Source organism: Boleophthalmus pectinirostris, unplaced genomic scaffold (assembly GCF_026225935.1).
Source record: "Boleophthalmus pectinirostris isolate CB_2022bp ecotype Guang Dong unplaced genomic scaffold, ASM2622593v1 HiC_scaffold_3, whole genome shotgun sequence".
Taxonomy (NCBI): Eukaryota; Metazoa; Chordata; class Actinopteri; order Gobiiformes; family Gobiidae; genus Boleophthalmus; species Boleophthalmus pectinirostris.
Window position 1 is genome coordinate 30,927,913 of NW_026571299.1, and position 27,506 is coordinate 30,955,418.

General features: G+C 38.3%; 1 protein-coding gene and 1 pseudogene across 1 annotated transcript in view; both read left to right on the forward strand.

Annotated features, from left to right (window-relative positions):
• atg7 (ATG7 autophagy related 7 homolog (S. cerevisiae)) overlaps positions 1-27,506 on the forward strand; it is a 108,550-nt gene that overhangs the window by 50,680 nt on the left and 30,364 nt on the right. The gene's annotated exons all lie outside the window — the stretch shown is intronic.
• On the forward strand, positions 10,724-10,840 carry LOC129411123 (5S ribosomal RNA; annotated as a pseudogene).

Genomic DNA, 27,506 nt, shown 5'->3' on the forward strand with positions numbered 1-27,506 from the left:
CAAAACATGTTTTATCTTTGAACATCAGATGCTCTTCAAATAAAAAGGGAGATGAAAGACACTCCAGGCACACAAAAAGCACAAAGCATGTATTTGAGGTGAAATACGAGTCTCGATTTGGGATGAGTCGTGGTTTGTGAATTGTTCTAGGTCAAGGTGTTCGGAAAAATGATTTGAGAAAGTGTGAGACGGATCAGGGGTCTGCTTAAGGCCAGAACAGAACGTGAGGTACGAGAGCAGAGCTAAATAGGTCTTCTCGTCTCTTTCCATCATGGGGTCTCGTCTGATGGCCATATAAGGACACATGTCACTATTATCTGGGATTGTATTTCACGTGGACTTTTCTCATTACTTTGAATTGGAATAGTTTTTGATAGGCCTGTCACGATAACAGATTTTAACGTGCGATATAAAGTAAATACAGATAAACGATAATATTGAAACCAACCCATAAAGATAAATTATCCACTAAAAAGTATTCTAAATGTTTAATATTGTTAAAAATGTGAACAGAAAGTAATTAAATAACAGAACGTAAATTTTGGAACTCTTTTCTGAGAGAGGGTATTTTGACACACTTCCTTTTAATGTGTGAAACCATTAAAAGTACTTTGACATGTTATGACTTCTGACCCATGAATTCATTTGAAAGACCCTAAGAGAGATTTTGGGTTGTATCTGGTGGTGATTTGGCTTCATTACAGACTATTGGATTAGATTATTTTTTTTATCAAAATCAACAAGCAATCCTGAAGTAGTTTGTTTGTATGTGTAATCAGTTATAGAAGTTCATAAGTCAGCCTTCTACAGCTCAAATAAAAAAAAAAACTTACCTTTGTAATAGTGTAATAGTATTTTTACTTAGTCCTACATTCTCCTACTGTAAATCATTTTTAAGATTTAATTTGACTATATTAACTTTTGTCCTTCCAGTTACATGTATCTTTAAATTATAAATCAGATTAAAAGTGTGAGTAAAAGTATATCAATTTGTTTCTAGATGTATGACACCATCTTTATATGTTTTATTGGGATATCATGTAAGCCAGTATTGCTAAGATTTTGGTTGGAACTTTACCATTGGTCATGGCACCAGTGGTTTGAGCTTGACAGACTGATTAATGCGAGCGTGTCACTGTTTTACTTGTTTTAAATGTATTCATTCTACATTTTTCCCAAAACCATCTTTACTGTTGCTTTTGTAGCTGGAACAAGCAATCAAGTCCTTTCTTAGTTTTGGCATTGTAATTCAACCCGCAACCCGTGTCAACTCTCCTTTCAGCTTTTATTTTTATTTTTCACACCGCCAACTTGCCTGTGTTGTACCCTGTCACCATGGCGACACACAGAGTTGATTTGCCTGTGGAACAATAAAGTTGGAGCAGAGTTATTGGTGGAGTATGGGTGGTTTTCCTCTGGCTCCCTCCTGGATCTCTTCTGACAGGACGGCCCGAGTGTGTGGGCGTCTGGTGGGGGAGGGCGAATGGGCTCTGGGAAAATCCCACGTAGACTTTCTGCAAACTCCCACTCAGCGACACAGGCTTAAAGCAGGGAGGAGGAGGAAGAGGGGGAGACAAAAGTTTGTTGAAAAGAGTTGCTAGTTTAATATACTCAACAATGATGGTTATAGACTCCAATTTAAAGGTCTGGTATTATGTTGTTACCTCTTCAAAAACATACCTGGAGTTACATTTTGTTTCATTCGCACATGTTTGAGTAACTTTGCATTGTTAGACTACATCTATACATCTCCAAATCTCAAAATGCTGGCAATACCTGGGCTGAAATTATCCAAATGACACTACTGAAGATGTATGGAGTTTAAAAACGCAGTGGAACACTTCCTGTATTACCACATGATATCACAAGGTGGAACAGTGTTTTCGATTTGAGAGAAGAACTAATTCTAAATATGCAGGGTTTGTGTTTTAAACATATGTGAATGAAACAAAACACATCTTCACGTATGTTTTTGATGAGGAAACTGCATCTTCTGAGTCTTTATTTCTCTACTCTTTTCTATAATTTCTTTTAAAATGAGTTGAACTTTTTGGTTGTTTTTTTCTGCTCTTCAATCAGGAGATGAGGGAGAGATTGTTTTGATTGCACAGCCCACTAGCGCCAAAAGTCCTAGCGTCTGTTTCCAGGTTTAGATTAGATTAGCTGGTCTGAAAAAAAAAAAAGAACTACCCTTGAGTTGTTGTGTTTTTTTTTTTCTTTCTCAATTTTGGAAATGTTTTAACTCCTTTCTGAAGGAGTGTATTATGACGTAGTTTATTTAATGTGGGAAACCGCTAAAAGTACTTTGACATATTATTAGTTCTGACCCATGTTTGCTTAAGTACAGGCTTGAAATATGAATGTAAGAATTTTGTTGAAAGAGCCTAAGAGAGATTTTGGGTTGTGGCTGGTGGTAATTTGGCTTCATTACAGATTCACAGTGCACAATTTTAAACAATCAAAATGAAAATGTTGTAAAACACAGGACAAATCAACATTTTGAATTTCAGTCTTTATTCTTAAAGGTCCTATAGAATGCAGAATTGATTTATTGAGTGAGCTTTTTTGTGTGTTTTAGAACTTAGTTGTGTTTCATTCACACACTTTATTAGTCTGCTGTTCCAAAACCCCAAAATGCTCTGTTTCACCTTGTGAATTTTCAACGGCTCCTTTTACATTTTGTTTAGTAGAGATTGGAAATTCCAGGGTTAAAATAATCCAAATAATTCTAGTGAAGTGGTGTATGGAGTTTAAAAACACAGTGGAGCACTTCTTGTATTACAACATGACAGGTGGAACAAAATGTTTTTTGTTTGAGAGAAGAACTCAGCCTAAATATGCAGGATTTCAATGTGAATGAAACAAAACAAAACAGAGGTCGGTGGTTTGACTGCAACATTTTTGCTATGTTATGCTTAGGCAAGACACTCCACTTGTTTGCGTCAATAAAATTTTATGTGGTCAGTTTGAGGAGGTTGTAACTTGAAATAACATTGATTCCTATAAAAGTGAAAATGGGATATAAATGGACATAGCCTACATATTTTGAGAGGTGCTGTAAATGTTTGGATCCCAGACTCCTCTGCAGTCTGTGTTCTTGTGGTAGTGAAAGTATAATTTACGTCACTACATATTTACTTTAGGCCTATTCCTGGCACATGTGAAACTCGAGAAGTGCTTTTTATGCGGTACTGGGGAGTTCACGTTTTCTTAAAGTTTAGACTGACTGTGTGTGTGTGTCTCTGTGTGTATTTTCCATGCTCTGAGGTTTTGTAAGGAAAGGGTTACGGTTGAAAATAAGAATGCTAACACTTTAATAGCATTCTTTTATTGTAAATTTATCGCCGGATTTCACATGATGTCACAACGTTCTATAGGCAAACAATTATTTAATACACATAGGGGGGCAGATCAAAAGAACGTTGTTAAAATGCAAATTGTTCTTGTAATATCTATGGGTTTCAGATAATGTTGCCACAGCAATATAGAATTCAAAAGACAATATTATATCTTTTGAGTGGGAAGAAGTCCTCAAAATTTAGCATATAACAGGAAGCTGAAAACCATGAATAGCAAGTTCTAGGTTCTTCTTACTAAAGAAATGATCAGGTTCAACATTTATGAATGTACCTGTTTGATATAATATGGCAAAGTACAATGTACTCAATGGGGGGAATATGACATTACATTGTAGAAACTGAAAACTGCTATCTATTCCATTCCATGGCTGTCAGTAAAGTCTACTGTGATTAACTATGATAATATCTTTTTAAAATAGTATGTCAGTGAGGCTCACAAGAAATATTTTTTGGTAAGTAAGAAGGATTGTCAAAAGTTATCAAAAAAACTCCTATCAAAGTTAGATGCTCATTACAGTCAATACAAAAAAAAATCTCATTCACAGCACAGAAATGAACTTTTCTGAATAGCTTTAGAATGATCTTCATACTATCAGTATTGGGTATCGAGTCTATTCCTTAGTATTGAAATTGAGTTTGAAATTGTAGTACTGTATTTTTTGGTAGTATAAGTCGCACCAGCTAGAACATGTGTAATGAAGAAGAAAAAAAAACATATTTTTGTCACACTAGACTTCGCAGCACTTTTTGGGGGAAAATTATTTTATTAATTCAAAGACCAGGAACTGACATTTCATCTTGAAAGCCAAGTTATAGTAATAACAATAGAATAGAGAATAACAGACTGTTAATGTAACATATGAACAGTTCTTCAGATAACTATAGCATAAACAACATAACAGAACAAGTTTACCAAACTTTCTATCCCACTCCAAATCACTAAATCCATTGAATTCTTCATCCTTGTGTCACTTCTGAGCAACTCCGTGACCCCTGGAGGTAAACAGAGTGCCACTTCCTTTTCTGCGTAGCTGTCGTTAGACTCAGCATCAGTTCCAGTTAGAATTATTCCGGCCTTTCTGAATCCCAACAGGATGGTTTCAGTTGTCACTGAAGTCCAGGCTTTGTCCATCCATCCAGTAACTTCCAGGAAAGTTTCATGGCGCACCCTCCTGGTTGTCACAAGTTCCTCGCTCACTCCAAACTTTCTTTTTGCTGCTCAGTTACCATTTTCTGCTGAATATTTCGCTACTTGCAGCTTGTAATCTGCAAAATATGATTTTTTTTTGGGGGGCGTTTGTGATCAGTCTTCTCAGTTGTCTTTATAGGTTTGTTTAAATTTAAAATTGTCAGTGGTACAGATGTAATGGTGGACTGACATGATACCAGACAGGACAGCGGCTCTTTTCTGCAGGAGACATGACCAGTAGAGCATAAAGTGACAGTGGTACAGGAGAGTCCGAAAAATATGGTATATACTAATAAGAAGATGTTTTTTTAAGCTTAGTAAAAAATAAATAATGCATATGTATGGAAAACAAGTAAAAGCAACACAGTTGATGATTTGGTGTGTACTGTGATGCCACCAGTGCAGATGGGGCACTGACTCAATTTACTGATGCATTCAGTTGTGAAGGAGTTTAAATGAGGCTTAAAATAAAAGTTGCTAGAAATGTTGGTTTGCCGCTTTGTGAAATTAATTCAGCTCTGAAACCTTTGTCGGTTTTAGCTCAAAGTCTACTGTCTAGAATTGATTTAACTTCTACCCATAGTCAGAACAATAACACAAGATTAGTAAGACTACAGTGACTATGTCCAAGATTGTTGTGCTATTCAACATTTATTGCCCTTCTCTAAAAAGGTTTTGTAACATGACTACATATCCTACTAAAGATTTGTGTTCTGAAACATATATTTGTGCGATTAGGCTCCTGATCGTCTGAAGGAAGTGGATGTCTGTACAGGATGCTTCTCTCCACAGCCCACCCACTGTCCTGCTTTGTTTTTCATACTCTCCTTGTGTAACATGTTCTATACAATAATATTATAGAGATCAGGAGTGTCCAGCTTATGCAAGAAAACAATGGACACCTACATAATACTGTTTATTTTGATGTTTGAGAAATGCATTGTATTATTAAGAATTACTTCAGCCTCCAGTGTCACAGATGTCAATATTTACTTCAGAAATGGTTTGATAGCCAGGATGTGGCTTAGGCAGGCAAGTTTTCTATGTACAACAAATGTACCACTTAGCCACACACAACAGTTATAGCTTTTGTAGAGTACTTTGTGGTTCACTGTAACCTTTCTTCTCCAACCTTCTTGAAATGTTCCACAGAATGATATATCTTCTGTTTATTTCACTCTGCAGCTTTGTAAAATATGCAATCTCACTGTGAGCATGGTCTCCGCCACTCCACAGATATGACCTGTATCTCTTAATGTTGGACCTTCCACTAGAAAAGTTACTTAGTCCATTTTTAATAAGGTTATTTAGTACAATCTTTCAGTGTAACTTTCACTTTTTGTATAATATCAACAACCATGATGATGGTAGTGGATGATGTGATAATGTGGTGAATATTTCATAGTCTACTGTTTTTAAATCTATATATATATCAAAGCAAGTCTGCAGTAGCACTATGTAACCCCAACCTTAAGCACAACACTCAATAGCACTCTGTTATCTCCATTTTCAGTAAGCACTTGTTTAGTGTGCCGGGACGTCCCAGAGGAGCGGATATGTGACCCTTATGGAGCACAAAGGGTCTCTCTGAGCGCCCACTCCTTCCCACCTCCACAAGAGCTGCCAGTAAGTCATATGCAGCTGCTCTCTGTCCCGCTATTGTCACACTGGAGTCCTGGGCCAGCTCAGCCCCGTGACCTATTTCAATATAGTTAATCCAGATCATTTTCCCAACGCCTTTTTCCAAACAATAGTCAGTCACAAGACGATGAGTAAGTCTGAGGACTCGGAAGTGAAATTTGAGACAGAAATTGTCAGCCTGGGTTAGGGAGGTACTGATTCAGCTTTTTCAGGTCCAATGCTGATATCGATACTTTGACTTTAAGTATTCCACAATGCCTGACATCAACTGATACCATTGTAATCACGGAAAATGCCACAGTTAACTTATTACACAAGAGCTCCAGTTGTGTTTTGCAACTTTTATTTATCCTATAAATCATAAGCTTTCTATAAATTCAAGTTCAGCTGCATTTATACCTAAAAATGTTATTCCTTATGGTGTTACCTACTACTACTTCTTCTTTGGAGTTTAATGTCATCTCACACCCAAGAAGTTGCATTACTGCCATCTATCTCCTTCAGGTGGTAATTGGACAGCTCCTCAGTTTGTAGATTTGCCTGATTTAGAGTCCATTATATCAACTTTTTAGTCCTTCTTTGGACAATTTCTTGTTTAGTGGTGGTTTAGCAGTGGAAATGATGTAGTTCCTTTTTAAATCTGATTTAGCCCCATAGTAGACCTGAAATAGTCCTGTTACAGACCTGGTTTAGATCTACTAGTACTTTTGCTCAGTGTGAAATCTTTGAGAGCCACTGTTCTATATCATGGGTAAAGTTGGCAAATAAAAACATTGTTACTTTAAATGGGTCTGTGCAATTAATGGAATTTGTTGAGCTCGAGATCCTGTCATTTCTAATCGTCAATGATCAGCTTGGCTCTTTTAATAGAGAGATCTACAGCCAATCCTCTGCCAGTGAAAGCATGTGGTTTGGAGCAGAGATCAGAGCTTGGGAGGAAAAAAAAAAGATATTATTGTTTGTGTCAACTGGGACTGATTAAAATCCTGTCTGATTTGTATTAGGGAAATTAATACTGAGAGACCTTTTTATTTGTTTTAATAAGACTACATAAAAATGAAAACTGATCAATATGAAAAAAACGTGATACATTTTTTGTCACATTTTCTAAGCCTATATCTTCACAATAGTTTTCCACTCTATAAAAGTACTAGTAAATGTCTCCTACTTATGCTTGCACTCCTCTGTCTGTAGTTAATCCAAAAGATCTTCCAGAGCGTTTCCGTCACATGATGATGAGTCAGTCCCAGAGGATTTGGGGCCGTGTTATGTAACGTCACTTTAGAGAGTGAAGCAGAGCAGTTATCGTCAGACTGTCGTAGCTCAAAATGAAATCACCCACACATTGCTCAAGTCCATATTTAATAACATGGGAACTTGCACAACTGCTCCAAACACTACTACCTCTGTGGGAGCCATCTGACGCAAAAGTTAAAATGTTTGTTATTGTTTTTTTAAATGATTTGTTTTGATCAAGGAGGTCAGGGTAACCTTTAAGATGTAGTTTTGGATGGCAATACAAGGCTGTTTATTCATATCCTGATTGGAAACATCTGTAAAATGTCGAAATGACCAATTTATTGAGGTCAGCATTGGCCCATCACAGGTTAATTTAGTCCTGGATGAAATAAAATTGAGATGGTAATATTGGCCAGTTTACATGGTTCCACAGATTTGATTATTAGGCCTGCACATTTATAGATGGCTGTATTCCAGCAATGACCATTTCACTATCTTACTCATATCTGAGGGACTATTATTTTCTTGATTACACTGTACAAGAAATTGTGTTTTGTTGAACTTTGATGTGATTTTAGGTAAATATTGAACATTTATTTTAGATATTGCATTATAACACATTAATTAAAAATAATGAATAAAAAACAAAACACATCATATTTTGTTAAAGGTACTATATTGCGCAAAATGGACTCTTGTGAGCTATTATAATGTTCATACTTCCTCAAAAACATGCCTGGAGGTGTGTTTTGTTTCATTCACATGTTTGAGTTACCCTTTATTATTAGTCTGTCTACATCTCTAGAGCTCAAATACTCATTTCCATCTTGAAGTGGCTATGAAGCGGTAGTTTTCAAGTTAACAGCTCCTTTTAAATTAAGATTAGCAATTCCACGACTGAAATGATCCGAATGACTCTGAACGTGAAGCTGTATGGAGTTTACAATCACAGTGGGACACTTCCTTTATTACCACATGACATCACAAGTTAGAACAGAATGTTTTCTGTTTGAGGGAAGAACTTGAAGAAGAGCCTGAATATGCAGGGTTTCTGTGTTAAACATGTGTGAATGAAACAAAACACAATTCCATGTATGTTTGTGATGTGGAAACAACATTATAACAGAGGTCAGAAAATAGTCTTATATGTGCCCTTTAAAGTTGCTATATATAACTTCTACCACTTCTTTGTCTCCATGGGTTTTTATTGCTGTTATGTTCCATATTGTAGCATTAAACTTCTCTATCACCATGGAGACTGGGAAACCCTCTAACAGTCTCTAAGAAAGCCTGTTTTTCATTATTTTGCACAATAAATCATCTGTAATTGATCATGTGAGATGGATCAAACTGTGGAACATAAACAGAACTCCACCCTAGAAAAGTTACAAAGTGAAGCACCATTTAATTAATAATAATATTACTTGTATATTGGTTAGTCTTTTGTACCTTTACACATATTAATAACAACAAAAGTGTATTGCCAAAACACTCCCAACTTGCGAAATCTCATAATGTAACAAGTTAACAGTAAAGTGACAGTTCCTACTTGTTGTTGTATACTGTTGAACTATGATTCCACGGCGGAAACTAATCTCCCTGTCACTTTCCATTCAGAATAATTGAATGATAATCATACTTGGAATCATTATCACTGCACTGACATGTCTGTTTTTCCAGATAACAACAACAACATTACGGGCTTAAATTACCTCCGAACGTGACACATCTCGGTTTGCGCTTTCTTTTTGGCTCTGATCCAACAGACGGAGGCTATAGTGCAACGCTCCCTCCTGACCTGTTTTGTCAGTGTTTGATAAGAGTGCTTCAGCTTGCCACTAATCATCACCTTGAGTCGTAGCCGTGCCCCGAGGAGCAGAGAGACAGAGGGACCAGCCTCTCACGCCCAGACCTTTCGACCTCTGCGCTTCTCTGAGTAAAACTGCTGTCCTTACCAAGAATTCACCTATCACCCAGCAGCTAGTGAAAACATGGCAAGAAAGCACTTAAGAAGTACACTGTAAAAATCTAACTTATGCCTCAAAAATATTTAAAAGTGCTTTGTGTAACTTTTCTGGTGGAGGGCCACCATCAATTGCTTTTCTACATGGCAAAGTTATTCATTTGTCTGGAATGTTTCACAGTGTGGCAGTATTTATTCTATCTTCATGGAGACCCAACTAGACCAAGTTACAGGTCAGATCTGCGGAGAGGCGATCCCGCTCACAGTGAGAATGCCTGTTTTTCTAGGTATTTTTGAGCTATGAAACCACCTGTAATTTAATAAATGTAAGGTAGAGTTGTTTAATGTCTGAGGAACATTCCAGGCATAGCAATGACATATCCATTGAAACATGCAGTTGACGGACCCCAAGCAAAAAGTTACGCAGGCACCTCTAAGTCTGATTTATTTGAATTCAACTATTAATCTTTATTACATCCAAATACTGTAGCAGTAGGGTGGTGTAGCATTTGTGGAATCCATTCACCAAGGTCAGCAAGCCTCCTCAAACCTTAGAGGAGCTGTATCTGATTTTTACAGTCTTAAAAATGCAAAAACCAGAACTAGTGAATTATAAACTGTTTGCACTGATCCAGTTATCCCTCACTTGCATTATGAATTCAGAGCATCTTAATTAATCACCATGATGAGCTCTTTCCACAACTTTCAGATGCCAGAGCTGAGTTTTGCTATTACGGTAACAACAACTAGCATGTTGACAGTGCAATTCCTGATTATCGGACAACCAAACGCTTTATACTTAGATGCAAACAGTACACAATGGACTTATTTTTACCCCAAGAGCTGCTTATACAATGTATCTCTGCTGGAACAACTTACTTAAATATATGTTTAAAAAAAAAAAAAACAAAACAGGTACAGAACCTTTAAGTATTATAGTAAATGTATCTGTGCTATTAAGTTGGTAAAATGTAAGTGTGGTGTATAGAAATGACCACCAAAATACAATTTGACTGTGTAAAATGAACCTAACATTTGCACACTTTCATTAGGGATGTGCCGTTCGAGCTTTTTCTGTTTCGATACCAATGCTGATACTTTGCCTTTAAGCATCTGCCGACACAATTGTGTACAGTAAAAAATATATATATATTAAAATGTGTTTCTTAACTGTTATTTATCATTTAATGGAACTTCAGAACAACTTTGAAAAAATATTACGAGGTGTTTTATGCTTACATTGTCCAGTATATCATTTTATTACACCAATTTATAGACCTAAATGGGATATCAACTCAACCGAAATCTTGGAACCGATATCCAATCCATCAAAATCGTGACCATACCAGCTTGTCAAAGCCTGATCCCGTCAGATCTCAGAAGCTAAGCAGGCCGGGCCTGGGTAGTACTTGGATGGGAGACCGCTAGAAATTCCAGGTGCCACAGTGGGGCGCCAGTGGCAACCCCCCCCCAAAAAAAACTGTCATTGTGTCCTTAGGCAAGACACTTCACCTACGTTGCCTAGTATGAAAGTGGTGTGTGCGTGACTGATGGTGGTGGTCGGAGGGGCCAATGGCGCAGATTGGCAGCCTCGCTTCTGTCAGTCTGCCCCAGGGCAGCTGTGGCTACAATAGTAGCTTATCACCACTGAGTGTGGAGGGACTGAATAATGAAATGTAAAGCGCTTTGGGTATCTTGAAAGGCGCTATATAAATGCAGTCAATCAATCAATCAAAATGTTCAATATCAGCGCTGATACCAGCATTTTATCAATGCAGTATTTAACTATACTAATATACTAGTATTTAAATATCTGTGCATGACTGAAAATCCCAGAATAGTTTTTGCAGTGCAATCCTCCCTCTTTGCCTCCTGCTGCGAGCGTCACTGGGCCCCATGTATGTCAGAGCCTTTCCAAACACGGCTACAGTTGCTACATGCTACAATTATTACCAGATGGAGTGGAGAAACATATTAGCCCTGCCTTTTCATTAGAGCTCCTCCACCCGCCCTCCCAGAAGACAGAAGCGACCAGCAGAAAGTACATCTAATCTTTTCAAATTGAAGACGAATAACGCTTTGTCCTTCAGCAGTCTTTAATTTCCGCTCCTATTACCTCCATGTATTAAGGAGATATTGGGTCCCTCTCATTAAAACTCGCAAAATTGTTCTTTTAAAAGCAGGTGTGCGAAGTTTGTTGGATAAAATGCTAAAGCTAAAATATAATGTACCCCAAGACTACTAGGCTATATATTAATGGATAGTACCGGATTAATCATAGATGCAAAAGTCTGTGACATCTGATAGCTCCGTAAGCTCTATGCCACGTCAATGGATTTTCCAAAATTTAATATATATTCTTTTAATTTGACCATATTGTATTTCTACTTTCATTTATTAGCTCCTCCAGAGATTCACTAGATGTTAATGCACCTGGGACTTTAATGTGAAGTATGTCTAACAGGATTTGGAGTACCACCTCCAGCTACAAGTGGAAACTAATGGAGAAGATCTTGAAGACAGAAGTGTTTGGAGTGGTATTTGTGTACTGTGCAATGCAGGGACTGTGTATTGAAGTAAGCACATAGTGAAATGAATGGCCACAATATCAACATCGTTGCTCTTGCTAGAATGACTACCTGCCCTTTTGGCTACTATTTAAACCCCTGTCCTTTGTTCCACCTTTCATTGATGCCTCATCAGAAATAAAAAATATTTATACAGAAAACTTTATTCATATATTTTTTTCTCAAAGAAATCAAGACTATGGGTAGGCCTGTCACAGTAATTATTATATTGACCTCAATATATGATAAAAGGAGCAATATATTTTTGGAGATCCGGTCGTCGAGACCCCCGCCTTCAACTTCTGCCCACATTTACTTGCACCGACCCCATATGGATCCTCCCGCAGGTGGTGGGTCCACGGAAGGGCAGCCCATGTCGCTCCCTCATGCTGTGCCCGTGGGGGAAGGCCCGGCCACCAGGCGCTTGCCATCGAGCACCCACCTTAGGCCTGGCTCCAGGGTGGGGCCCCAGTAAAGCCATTCCAGGTGACATATCTGGCCTCTGCGTTGAACTCATCATATGGCGCTTCTGAACTGTTCTTAGTCTGACCCGTCCACCCGGACCTGTTTGCCTTGGGTGACCCTACCAAGAGCATAAAGCCCCTGACAACATAGCTCCCGGGATCATTCGGGCACTCAAACCCACATTAAGGTGATGGTTAAAGGAGGAGTTGGAGGACATTTCTGGGGTGAAGAAAGTCTGGGAGTCCCTGTTCCAACTGCTACCCCCGCGACCCGGCCCCGGATAAACGGAAGAAAATGGATGGATGGAATATATTTCTGGGGTCAATAGTTATCGCTTGTACATTTCCTCACACTACTGAGAAATGTTTGGTTATTTTTCAGCTATATTATAAGTTTTTAGCTGTAGAAGGTTGAATTATGAACTTCTATCTAACAGTATAGTAGAATTCTTCCCATCCTTTCATGTAGAGATGTACCGATCCAGGTTTTTCACTTCTGATCTCAATACCGATGCCATGTCTCAAGTATCTGCCGATATTCGATATGAACCGATACCAGTATAGGGATTGTAAATGGATTTTATTCCTCTGAAAATGCAGTTAACCTATTACAAAATAGCTCTGATTGTATTATGTAACGTTATGTATCCTGCAAGTAATTACTGAACTGCTTTGTATGAATTCAATTTGAAACTTTAATTTAATATGAAATGTCCAGGACCTGCATCAGTCAGTAAACAGTCCAACCAGGATATTGACTGAACCGACACCTGATACTGCAACTTTTCCTGGATTGGTCTGCAATGTTCCTAATTCAAAAGCAGATGTTTAATTTTAAAATGGCTAAATCTTAATGTAAATCGTATCCTATGTTATACTTGACCCGCGGGTGTCATTCAGCCCGCCTCCGCCTCCTCCTCCTCCTCTCATGTGCATTTCCTCCCTAAACATGTCAGCTATGTGCGCGACATCTTTTTCACAGCTAATTTTAAAGGTTTGCCGCTCCTGTATGCCAGTTATGCCCAGACACAGCCCCCCCTCCCCTGTCTCTACATGGGACCTCCACTCATTTTAGCGCCCTCACCTCACTAAACATAGCAGGTGGAAATCTCCCCAGCTCTTCAGCAGCTAAATCCAGTAGCTTTGTGTCAACCTCAGGCTTGACTTATAACCTTGTTTGCTAACCCTTCAAATCCCATGCTCCTAATTTGAAAACGTGTGCCCACTCACTAACGTGTACGTGCATGCCACTCGCTATATGTGTTTGCCGATGTATAAGTCGTGACATGTTTGAAATTGCAGTGCTAAAGTTGAATGGGCCGTTACATTGTTGCTGAAGTCTGTAGGCTTAGTTTATAGAGACAAATGTCAGAGTCCAAAAGAAGCTGGTGATGTGAGCGAAATTAAAGTTGTTGTTGAAAATAAGGTTGTCAAAAATCAATATATACCCTTATACTAATCCGTACTTAAACTGGAATTGAATCTGGAGAAGTATTACTGCTTGATAGACATACAAAAATAGGACAACATTACAACTCTTCTGTTATATAAAATCATAAGATAAAATAATTTTTGTTGAAAATTATATTCTGTTTTCAATGAGTTTGTTTAGATATTTGCCCATTTTTCTTGAAGGTTGGTGCTTTGAACTCTATTTCATGGGTCCTTCGGCAAAACACTTCACCACCTCACCTGTATGAGTGTGTTCGGAGAGAGGCTGTGCGTCTGCCCTACAGATAAGGTTAAATAAGTTTGACTGAAGAGAGAATAAAGACTCTAAAGTACCCATGTACACAACTAATTGCAGTTTTAGCAAAGACAATACCTCCAAATGTCATGGTGTCATTTAATAGTGAGCTAAATATTACTAAAACATACTATTTTAGATTCATTTTGTCTTAACATTCTAATTTAATCGGTGGAAACTGTAGATCACTTCCGATTCTTCTCCATGCACACTTTCCAGTACACGCTGGCATAGCAACACAGCTTTTCCCTGCTATCTTGAGCCAAAGACCAGTCAAATATAAAAATACCCAGAATACATTAGTTAATAATTAACATACCCATTTACTAATATATCTTTTCCATTATGCTAATCTTATATCTCACTGGTTATTTTTTCCATTACATCTTAAATCGGTTATTATAGTAATGGTAATAGTAGTATTAAAATAAAATGTCTAGACTGCTCATAGGGTGGTGGAGGTGCAGGTGGGGGGTCAATGGGACGTTTGGCACCAGCTGTCCCAAGTCTTGAACCTAAACCGGGCCTGTGCCGAAATGCCAATCATTAATCATCACACTGTTATTTCTATAAGTCATAAATAGTGTCCATAAAGGAGCCTTTTGCCTCACTGCATGTTGAAAACTTGGCGTGGTTCCAGTAGATGGCGCCTCGCTGTCCAGGGAGGTGCTGCTTCGGGCCTGGCAGCTGGTCCAAACCTCGAGATATAAATTCAGAGGTGGATCTTCTGTAGACATTTTTAACAGTTATTTCTGTATGTATGTCAGACAGTTAGCATAGCATCTACTTTCACTTCCGTCTAATTTCTCCTGCTCAAAGTTCTTAGGTCTTATATCTAGTTACTGGCGCTTATCCGTGAATGTGTTTTGCTCAATATACATTTCTACCTCATAAATTGTGACTTAACAACATTCTACAATCCCTATCCATGGGTGTTCGCTTACTGTTATATGCAGTTTGAAGTACTTTTTCCCATTTGATGTATATATATTATTTTGTTTTAAAATGTTAATTGGTGTGACAGTTGTACTAATTCTTCATCATGTTGAAACTCATGATTGGTTTCAAATTGAGCTGTATGACAGGTCAGAATTCTGTGGTGGCAACATAGACTGTATATATAAATGGACTGAGCTAACCCGCTAGTCACTGCATTCCAAATAGGAAGTGACCATGGGCATGCTTTGGGGTCCATCGACTTTGGTTCTAGTGCACTTTCTAAAGAAACAACGTCGATCCTCTCTGTAACTGCTGCTGTCAGTCTCCTCATTTTGGTCTTACAGTGTTCGTATTAACCCACTCTGCATGATCCTGGAGTTTTTATTTAGCTATTTTGTCCATAAACAAATTCCTATTCCTAATATGGAACTGGCGCCAACTTTGCCCCATAACTGCTTACCTCAGTAAGCGCCATTTGACTGGAGTTGGACAGTATGGGTGATGTCACACTCCCTTAGTCCACTTCTTTACACAGTCTATGGGTGGCAACCATTTCACAGTCAGATTGCAGATTTGTTGACATGGTTTATGGTTACTTGTCACATTTACATGAGAACTTTAATTCAGAATAAATAATTTAATTCTGCTTAAAAAAACAACAACAAAAAAAAAACATGTAAAGACTCATTCCTAAAGAAAATGATAATTAAATTAAGATTAAACTTAATTAGAAGTAAGTGGGTGGTTTCTTCCGATTTTAAAGCCAAATTAATGTATTCCTCGATCATCTAAATGTTTATTCTTCTGAAAAATAATTCACCCTTCTGATGCGATCCAGACGATCCAGCTCTACCAGTCCTCTCTTCGGACTTTCATCCACTGCTCTTTGGATTTGCGAGCGAGATGCAGGAGTGGGCTGAGGTAGAGCAGCCGTTGACTTTGTTTTGTCTTCTTCCTCCCTTCTTCTCCTCGGCTGACAGACGTAAAGCGTGATGATAGAATTCTCACAACAACAGCAAAAAATGTTTCTATCATCCATGTCCTGGTGTATGGTGTCTATGGCGTAACAATCCGAGATGACAAAAAAGCTGGTAGCAGTTGAAGTGTGTGTTTTCTTCCGGGTGATGTAAATACATTTGTGCACCTCCTGTCCAATCACAAACCTTCCAGACCCCCATATGTTGAGTGGAATTAAAAATAAAGGCGATTTAACATGTTTTCCATGTAAACCTCATTTCCATTCAGAATTATTATTTCCATGTAAACGTGAAGGAGAATTTTATTTTATTACTTTTCAACACCCGAACTAATTAACTGAAATTAAAACCATATCAAATAGCATGTGTGATTTGGATTCTGCTAGATTTTTTTGAGTTTTAGACTTTAATTTTAGAAATAAAAATGACCCCTATGATGACTAATCCAGTAAATGTTGAGTGTAACTGAAGTTTGACCCCAGCTCTGAGGATGTGTCTCTCTCTTCACTGTGGAGGAGGCCATAGATCATGTCTGCGTGACCCCAGGAAGTAATGTTAATGTTATCACAGAGGACTTCCTGTTCTCTCTACTCCACCCACACTCTGCTCAATGCTCTCAAAAGACCAGGAGCTGCAATTAGAACTAACCAATACATGACCCAAACCTTAGAAAATGTCTTTCAACCACCCAAGCAAAGAAGTGTATTTTGATTCTACTTATCGGACTCAAGGACAGTTTCTTCCTCTCAGTGTTTGCTTTTGATGCCGGAATCAACAAAGATAAGTGTCTGCTGGGGTATAGAAAACCAGCTTTCAAATTTTAAAGTCCACTTGTCAATTTGAACGAAAAACTAATTAAATTTATTTTGTATAGCCCCAAATCACTACAGCAGCCTCCTCAGAGGGTTTAACAAAATTGTTGATTTAACCAACAGAATGATAGAAAATAAAATAAAACCAATAACAGACAGAAAAATAGAAAAATTGACAACATAGTAAAAAGACGTTTAACTTTTCTTCTCATAGATGCTGCACATTTTTTAAAGCAGCAGAACTGATGGAATTACATTACATGATTTTGATATTGGTTTAAATGTGAATAATGTAAACAAAAAAAATGGAAATGAAATTCTGAGATAAGTAACCACACAGTTCTGCAATTCTAAAAAAAATTTAGGTTAAAAGTCGCATGAAAAATACAACTAATATAATTTTGGCTTTTACAGGCGAGAGGTCGTCTTGCTGTCACAGTAATGATAACAACAACTAGCATGTTAACAGTACACCTGCCTTATAAAAGTGCTTTATAATTAGATGCAAACAGCTCTCAGCCTTTTACAATATATCTGTTCTTTATTAGACAGAAAGAGTGCAGCCCCTTTTAATACAGAATTACTAAATGACGTATTGAATGGTCCGAACTCTCATCCTCCTGAAATCCTTATCTCTCTCTCCTTCTGTTCGGTAGGCAGCGATAGCATCAGACCACAGCGCTAATAATTACGGAGACACTTAAAAAAACACACAACGCTGAACAAACAGGAACACAGCGGGACACTTGAACGCCCCACCATCGAAACAGCAGTGGATACGGACACTTCACTTCGCCACGCACGAAATCATACTGTATACATGCGGAGTTAGTTTTCATTTCCTTTGACCTGATTTTACTAAGAAACAAAAGCGCTTTAATGAGTTACTTAAAAATAGATTTGGGTGAAACTACAGCCGGAAGCCATCCGTGGTCCACATTAAATCTGCATTATACCAAGTGTGGTCTTTCATTCGTTTTTCCCTTTTTAAACAATAATAATTTGAGGTGATCTTTTGTTTAGTTCTCACCATTTGAAACAATATTACAGGAGGCGTTTTCATGCGTGATATGTTAAAGGTGCAATGTGTAACTTTTCTGGTGGAGTGTCTGCCACATGCTTGCCTGGAGCTGTCTATGGCAATAAACTTAAAAAGGCCCCATATTATACTGTTTTCTGAAATTATAATGTTGCTTCCTCCTCAAAAACATACCTGGAGTTGTGTTTTGTTTCATTCACACGTGTTATTTCACACACTCACACAAACCCTGCATATTTAGGCTGAGTTCTTCTCTCAGACAAAAAAACGCGCTATTCCATCTTGTGATGTCATGTGATAATACAGAAAGTGCTCTACTGTGTTTTTAAATTGCATGATTTCAGCTCTGGAATTGCCCATCTTTATGAACAAAAGGCAAAAGGCAGCCGTTAATGTGAAAACTACCGCCTCTGGGGGTGTGCAAAAATATCGAAATATCTCTATATTGTATTGTTTAATGTGATGATACAGTATCGATATTGTGGACCTCTGTATTGATATATTGCAAAGAGTATTTTTTGGTATATTTTACTAAATTATGTTGTTACAGTGCTACAGTTTTGGTGCTTGTTTATTCACTGTTTTTGATTATTAAAATAGGTGTGTTTCATATTCACTTTGCACAAGAAGTGGTTTAACAAAGACTTGTAGTATCACAGCCATGATTTAGCCATTTTTTAAATTTTTTTATTTTATTTTTTTATTGAACTGTATCGAATCGATTTGAAATATATCGTATTGACCCAAAAGTGCACTGTATCGAGCTATGTATCATATTGCAGCCTATGTATTGAGGTATGTATTGTATCGTAGGCTATGTTTTGAGATATGTATTGTATCGTAGCCTATGTATCGAGATATGTATTGTATCGTAGCCTATGTATCAATATATATATCGTATCGTAGCCTGTGTATCGAGATATGTATCGTATCAACAACTTCTTAATGATACCCAGACCTAACCGCCTCATGACATCACAAATTGGAACAGAGCATTTTGACCTTTGGAGATGTAAACTGACATGATGTTGTGTTTTGTTTCATTCACACAAGTTACACATCAGATCTGAGGAGATGCAAGCTTGCTGTTCCATAAGAATAAATCATCAATCATGAATTTAGAATCACTTAGAATGAATTTAAGCAACATCTCAATTAAATGTATGTTAGGTAAGTTTAATGTCATAGTGCGGAACATTTCTGGTAATCTATATGTAATAATAGCCCCATAAACAGGTGGCATACCCCTCCACCAGAAAAGTTACGCATCTGTGAGAAACTACTTACTACTTTAATCACTTTCTTTTATGCACATTTATTACACATTATAGAATTATTTTAACTATGTTTTACAGTGGTTTCATCTGTAATGTGAAATACTATAAAAGTCCCTATATTCACCGACAAAACTGAGTAAAAAGTCCTCATTTCCTGGATCAAAGCTGCTCTTGTGGCTGCCTCCTCTGTGTGTTGAGGCATGTCGCTTCATTAAGTTGGCTATAGTTTGAACCTTATCTCCTCTCTCTTTGTCAGTGTGTGTGTACGTGTGTGTACGTGTGTGTGTGGGGGGGGGGAACATGCAAGAGCCCAGGGCCCTGCTGCCGCTCTCCTGATTGCAACCGTAGGGTACCTACCAGGATCGCCGTGTGCCATCTGCTCACCCTGGCAAGGCACCATAAATAACATTGAACGAGAACTAAAAGCCCTGCACTGAACATGTTCTTACATCAGCGTTAGCATACACTACTGCATGGTGATCGGGCACTCCTCCAACCTAGCATCATATATTAGTGGACGTCGGTGATGGTTCCAGTGAGGATGTCACAGTAACCAGCACGGCGTTATTGAGCCAACAAGACGATTTCTCCACTTACCTCCATGATGCCCGCACACTCTCTGCAATTACTGAGCTGGACGCCTCGCAACAGTGCAATAGTGCGCCTAAATGTGGTCCACTCGGGGTCTTGTGTCTTGCGGCCATGACAGCTTGGCTCCACCAGCGTGCGACGTCAGTGGTTCAGGAGGGAGGGTTGAGCGTAACACATAGTGCGACTTTTATAGGCGAGTTTGTGACCAGTAAACCTGATACTATCACACAAAGGCACAGTACAACTGACAAATAATGGTCAAAGGTCCATTTTGAGCTCAATATTTTTCATGATATTTATTCCCATGATAAAGGAGGTTTCAAATACAAACAAAATGACATGAACTCATTTTTGACCAAACATGATGTTACGGCGTTCTGCCTTTTATAGGGCAGAATAGTATGGGGTTATTTTTGTCTCATTAATATTCACAAATACACAGATGGTAATCTACAAATAGTCATTGATTTGTTCATGTGTTTTGATCCACAAATGCAAATTTTATAATTGTAACTTGTATTTTGGTATTTACAAATAGATGTGTATTTGTAAATATATCTTTTTTTTCATTTGCCAAAAAATAATTTCATTTGTAAAACAAAAAATTCTGTTTAGAGTTTGTGGATTTCTCAAAATGAGTGTCTCAACATTACGTCATACTGGAAATCGATGGATTCGTGTAATTGCTGATCCACAAATACGAATACACACACATTCATTTGTGGATATCAAATCAATGAACAAACTAAGAAAAAACTAATGTGGCAAAGACAAACATGAAATAGAACATTTTAAACACTGAAATAGTCTTTTCAAAACGCATTGTACAATGGCTTCCAAATACAAAAGTTACTCTAAAAATCCATTCATTCACTGTCACATGTCGCCAGGTGTTTCCGGTGATCAGGCTTCTTTTGTGCTGTAAAAACGCACCAACAATCACATCTAATTATCAGCTTATCTGATTCTCCTGGTTGATTTTCCTCGGCCACGTGAAACCCGGTGCTTTTCACAGCGATTCAGGCTATTCCGGCTCGAACAATAGTGAATACGGCCCCTTTAACCTTTGTGCGGACTCATCGGTTATGTATCAACTCACCCTGACTGCCCTTCCCTCCCGAACCCCCCAGCTCCACCGCCGGAGAAAAGCATAAGAAAAACTAATAATTGAAAGCGAGGTGGAGGGGACACATCCAAAAAGGCAGCCGAATAGACCAGCGACCACTTCACTGGGAAATAAGGTACATCCAATCCTGGTGGAATCAAGCTCTGCCGACCACTCACTTTGTATTCCGGTGGCGGGGCTGTGTTGTTCAGATGAGAGTAAATTTCCTTCCCCCTTGTGCAGCGAATGCCCTCTTCTCTCCTGAGTTTTGTTCCAGTCCAAAATGACCCCAATTTGTTCCTCTCCATGTTGCATTCAAAAAGCCACATCAACACCGAGGAGAGTGCTGGAAGCGGCCTGTGTCACATTGGGTAGTGTGTTGACCGAAGAGAAGAGGTTGTTTGGTGGTTAAAAAGTTACTGCCTATAAATAATGGAAGGTGTTATAGCGAAAGTGTGATTTGGTAACATTTGATAATACTTAAATGCTTAAAAGAGGGGTTATTTTACTTTTACTGGGTGTTAATTGCTAATACATAACATATTTAGATCACCATGTTATCTTTTTATTGTTCTGAAAATGCGATATTCACTGAAAGCAATATATTAACATGTTTAAAGGTCCTATATAACACAAAATGGACTCTTGTGAGCTTTTTTGAGTAAGTTTTGAGTTTGAGTAATCCTTATATTATTAGTATAGGGGTGTAACGATATCCATGTCTCACGATACGATATTACCACGGTTTGAACCTCACGGCACGATATTTATTGCGATATCGTCGGAAAGCTCACAAATGGTGGGGAGGCTCAAGATTAGGGATGTAACAATATCCAAATCTCTTGGTGCGATATTTTCACGATATACATCTCATGGTAAGAAATTTATTGCGTTATTTTGTGGAGGCTAAACAGCTAAAACTGTTAACATACTACTTTTTCTTCTTAAAATGCCTTGATAAGACTAAATCGAAAGAACTAAGACTTAAAATTGCTTAGAACTGTTATTTCTTCTTGTAGTCTGAAATGGAGCAAAGGATCATGGTCTATGTAGTTCCCTCTGTCTTTGCTGCACCATAACTCTTCATTTAAGCAAAGACACTTGTAATTCAATATATTGTGATGGTTGATGATATTTCGGTTATTGTTACATCCCTATTTATTATTGGCACTAGTTTATCACATCCCCAGCCTGAGATAATCCCAACAGAAACAAATTAAAATATGTTGGAAGATATAGAAAAAATACATATATATATATTTTTTTTTTCTTTTTTTTAATGCACATAATTTGATGTGCAATTTTGCTGACAAAAATGGGATTTAAGGGTTTAAAATTCAATGTGTATGATTAGGGCAGAAGTAAATCAAGACAATGATATATATAAGTACATCAAGTTTCTGATATCAAGAAATCCTACCAATGGCTTGAGAGGGTCTGAAGGACACACAGAGACACTGATCCTGGCTGCTCAGGAGCAGGCCCTGGGCACTCGAGCAATAGAGGCCCAGATCTACCACACCAGACAAGACCCACGGTGTAGACTGTGCAAAGAGGCTCCTGAGACAGTCCAGCACATAACTGCGGGGTGTAAGATGCTGGCAGGGAAAGCATACATGGAGCGACATAACCATGTGGCGGGCAGAGTGTACAGAAACATCTGTGCAGAGTACAGGCTGGAGACCCCAGGATCAAGGTGGGAAACACCTCCAAAGGTTGTGGAGAACGACCAAGATCCTGTGGGACTTCAGATACAGACTGACAGGATGGTGATGGACAAACCAGACATAGTGGTGGTGGATAAGAAACAGAGCAGAGCCGTGGTGGTGGACGTCACAATACCAAGCGATGGTAATATCAGGAAAAAGGAACACGAGAAACTAGAGAAATACCAGGGGCTCAAGGAGGAGCTGGAGAGAGCCTGGAAAGTAAAGACATCAGTGGTGCCTGTGGTGATCGGACACTCGGGGCTGTAACCCCCAAACTGGAAGAAGCTACAACAGATACCGGGAAAAACAACGGACATTGCAGTCCAGAAAAGTGCAGTACTGGGAACAGCAAAGAGACCCGAGCTGAATGAGGGTGAGAAACCAACCACCATGGAAGGTGAGAAACACATTATATACATATATATATATATATATATATATATATATATATATATATATATATATATATATATATATATATATATATATATTTATTTATTTATATTTATTTATATATATGTAGAGGGAGAGAGAGAGAAATATCTGTACTGCATAAAAAATAACATGGTATTTTTGTCCGATGTACATTTTAATCACGATCGACCTTTTAGAAGGATCACAGTTGTGATTATTTTAAAGGGTTTCATGAGGGTTAAAAAAGTGTACGTCATATCTGGGTTCACAATCATGTGTATGAAATTTAAAATCTAAATCTTACACTGAGCAAAGTAGTGCAATTCCTAAAAAGGAGTAGAAAGTATTGTGCAATCACGTAGTACCACACTTGGTCTGCTCTGGACACAGCCATAGCAGCTGCAGTGACATCTCTTGTATTAATCTTCATTAGTCCTCACACAGACTCTGGAGGGGCAGTGCTGGAGTGTGGCTGTGAGAGGACCGAGCGGGACCGCACAGGGATCAGTTCATATTTGCTTCTCTGTCTGGCGAGTAGATGTGAGAGTCATTACAGGTCAATGACGCTGCTTTGATGGTGCCGCGGCTGCCAATGGTGTTACACAGACAGTTAGGCTCCTGATGGCTCTGTTCTGATGGAAAACTGGGCCTGCTCCAGTCACCTCAGGGCACCGCCGGCCCGCTACATCCAAGCACTGGGCTACAGCTGTTTCAGAAACACTTAATTACACAAAATGGACTTTTACGAGCATTAAACCACCGTATAACATTGTTCCCTGATATATCATTAGTTCATTCACATTGATTGATGCGTGTTTGAGTAATCTAACATTGCCTTTCACTGGGGATATGTGTGTCACTCTGAACTGACTTCTACACATTGTCAATCTGGAACAGCTCTCACTGAAAGAGATCTGAAAATGTCGGATGTAATAATGACTACCATATTTTTCTGACTATGAGTTGCTCCGGAGTATAGTCACAAAAGCCAAAAAATGTGTAATGAAGAAGAAAAAAAACATAAGTCGCACTGGACTATAAGTCGCACTTTTTTAGGAGAAATTTATTTTATAAAATTAGAGACCAGAAACCGACATTTCCTGTGTAAAGTCAAGTTCTAGTAATAACAATAGAAGAGAGAACAACAGACTGTTAACGTCACATATGAACAGTTCTTCAGATAAACTATAACATAAACAACAGAACAGAACAAGTTTAGCAAACTCTCCATCTCACTCCAAATCACTAAATCCATTCAATTCTTCATCCTCAGTGTCACTTCTGAACAACTCGGCCTCTGGAGGTAAACAGAGCGTCGCTTCCTCTTCTGTGTTGCTGTCGTCAGATTCAGCATCAGTTCCAGTTAGAATTATTCGGGTCTTTCTGAATCCCGACAGGACGATTTCAGTGTCACTGAAGTCCAGACTTTGTCGATTCCATCCAGTGACTTCAGGAAAGTTTCATGGTGCATCCCCTCTCGGTGTCACAAGTTTCTCATTCACACCAAACTTTCTTTCTGCTGCTCGATTTCCGTTTTCAGCTGCAGATTTCACGACTTGCAGTTTGTAATCTGCAAAATCTGATGTTCTTTTTGGGGACATTTCTGTTCAGTCTTCTCAGTGTCTTTATAATTAGTTTAAATTTAAAATGTTCATGATACAGACAGGACAGAGGCTCTTTCTGCAGGAGACATGTGCAGTAGAGTGAAGTGACAGTGGTACAGGAGGAACAGGAGCAGCAGATACTCACACACAAGACTAGAGTCTCTCATACCAATATAAGTGATAAGTCGCACTAGAGTATAAGTCACAGGAAACACCCAAACCATGAAAAAAAGTGTGACTTACAGTCCGAAAATATGGGATTTGAATCTGGTCACAATGAAAGAACACAGGATCAAGCCGAAAAATCAAACTTAAGTTAAATCCAGTTGAGTGAAAAGCACAGAGATCTTTCTCTTCTCAAATGGACAAAGTACTAACCTTCTGCTCATTTTTCACATACAAAATAGTACGTATTTTCGCTAAAATAGTCTGAAGTACGTCTTTTGGTTTGTTTTACACTTCATCTTTGGCTCAAACCGCAGCTCACACATTTTACATGAACCATCTTGCTGCGCCATCTTGACTGTTAAGAAATATTCTGCTTTCACCTACCTCCATCCCCGTCCACTTTGCTGTATTTACTTGTGATTATTCCAAAACAGGGTCATGCACACAGGATACAAAACTCTCCGTAGTCATTTTTCTGTAGTTTTTGATTGACTGATTTTACCTTTATTTAACCAGGAGATCCCGTTGAGATCGAGACCTGGCCAAGGTGGCAGCATCTCGTGAAAAAAAACAACAACATACACATACACTCTTGACCGCAACACTTTTTACAATTTTCCTAAACTTATCCAGTGACACCATAGATTCCAGTTGCTAGTTAAAAACGTGTAAAAGAAAACCCACTGCTTGCTGAATAATATTCAGTCAATAGTCCTGTTTCTATTATTAAGCTGTTTCAGATCAATGTTTGGTTTATAATGAACAGAATGTGAAATAATGATGAATTTGACTGTAGAATAGATCAGAACTCTGAAACCTAATTATCAGAGTAAATGTTGAAATTCTAATGATTTAAATCAAACATAGAATGCCTCTGTCTCATTATCTACAATGTGTAGATAATAGTTTTACACTGAGTTCATTGTAAACATTCTAAAGACAATACTAATATTCTATACTATACTAATAATTTGCACAAATGGTTACACCATGCAGCTGAACTCTGTAAATCATCATTTTAGCAAAGACATTCAAAGAGCAAAGTACAGAGCCGTGAACTTTTATAAAGAAGGTTAAAACTAAAATGTTCAGAGTAAATGGCACTTGAATGTAGAATACAGATTACAAACATGCTTGAAACACACAAAAGAGAGTTTGTGACGAGGTGAACCAATTATGAAGTCTTTTTTAAAAATGAACGTTATTCATGTCAAGAGTATTTACTGTATTGTTGTTGTCGTTTTTTGAGTTTTCTACCATGTTATAACGTTTCCTTATTTAAAACATGCCCGAAGACTTTTAGATGTCCTTTATCCATATGTTATTAGGTTCTTTTTGCAGATCAAGAGTTTGTTTTCATACTTGACAATTTGGAACTGCTTACGAGCGTTTTTTTCTCAGAGTCATGTGATGTTGCTGTGACGTGTCGCTCAGTTGATTTATACAGATTTTGGCGCCGTCTTCCTACCGGTGGAGGCAGGATGACAGCGCCACCTGCAGTTTCAATCAATCAATCAACAACTTTATTAATCTCAAAGGGCAATTCAGTTTGCACATCTCTGGTCGTGCACAATCTATAAATAATAAAAGAAAGAAAGACAGACACCGTACATTCAAACCTCAGTGCATCAGGGACACAGTAGCAAATTCACTTTCCATTTAAAAGCTTTATGGCAGAAGGATTTAAAGATTTAAAGGATTTGGCGTAGCGGTTAGTCTGACTTAGGTCTGACTTCCTCAGGACAGTATCCCAGGTGTGTGAGAGTAAAAAAGCCCCTCGTCCTGGTTTATCATCCTGTGGGTACATTTCTATATTTCGATTGCCTCTTTAATCCAGCGACAATGTTTATTGTCCTCTGTTCCAGTGATGTTTGCTCTGTCCCAGTCCAGAATGTGCTTCTCTCTTTTACAGTGTCACAAATGGCCAATTTGAGTTGTTCCTGTTCTGCTTTGTGTTTTGTTGTCCGTGTGCACACCTTCGCAGTTTCCTTCTCACATTCTCTCCTATGTTCCTTTTTCCATGTACTGAATGCCCTTCCTGGTTCCCTGATGTGTGTTTGATTGCAGGACATGCAGGGTGTTTCATATATGATGTTACATTTATGTTCCAGTTCTATTTGATCTTTTAAGTGGACGAGTAATTGCGAGAAAAGAGTTTTCTGTACGGTTTCACTGGTGTGTTCATATTGTGTTTTCTCATTACCCTGTACACTTTTTCTGTTTTGCCCCTTATGTACGGTAATGTTACCATGCCTGTGCTCTTTTTTTTTTTTCAGTTTTATTTTTTTTTTTTTTTTTTAGTCATCCTGCCTCTACCAGTAGGAAGACAGCGCCAAAACCAATCAGCTGTGCGACACGTCACATGACTCTGAAGAAGAGCACTAATGAGCAGTTCAAAACTGTCAGGTATGAAAACAAACTCTTGATCAGAAAAAAGAACCTCATAACATAAATTATCAGAAGACCAAATGAACCTCATTGGATTGTCATACATTCATGTTTGAGTAATTTAGTGGTGTCTTCCGGGCCCTTTTCAAACCCTCCTTACAGTTAGCAGTAAAATTATGTGCAATACTTAATAAAGCCTTAATCACCCATTCTCCCATAATACAAACATGATACAAAACTGCACACAGCAGCTGGACAAAACTGATGGGATGTGCAGTAGTTTCATTAGCAGGATATGTTACTATAGCGCTTTG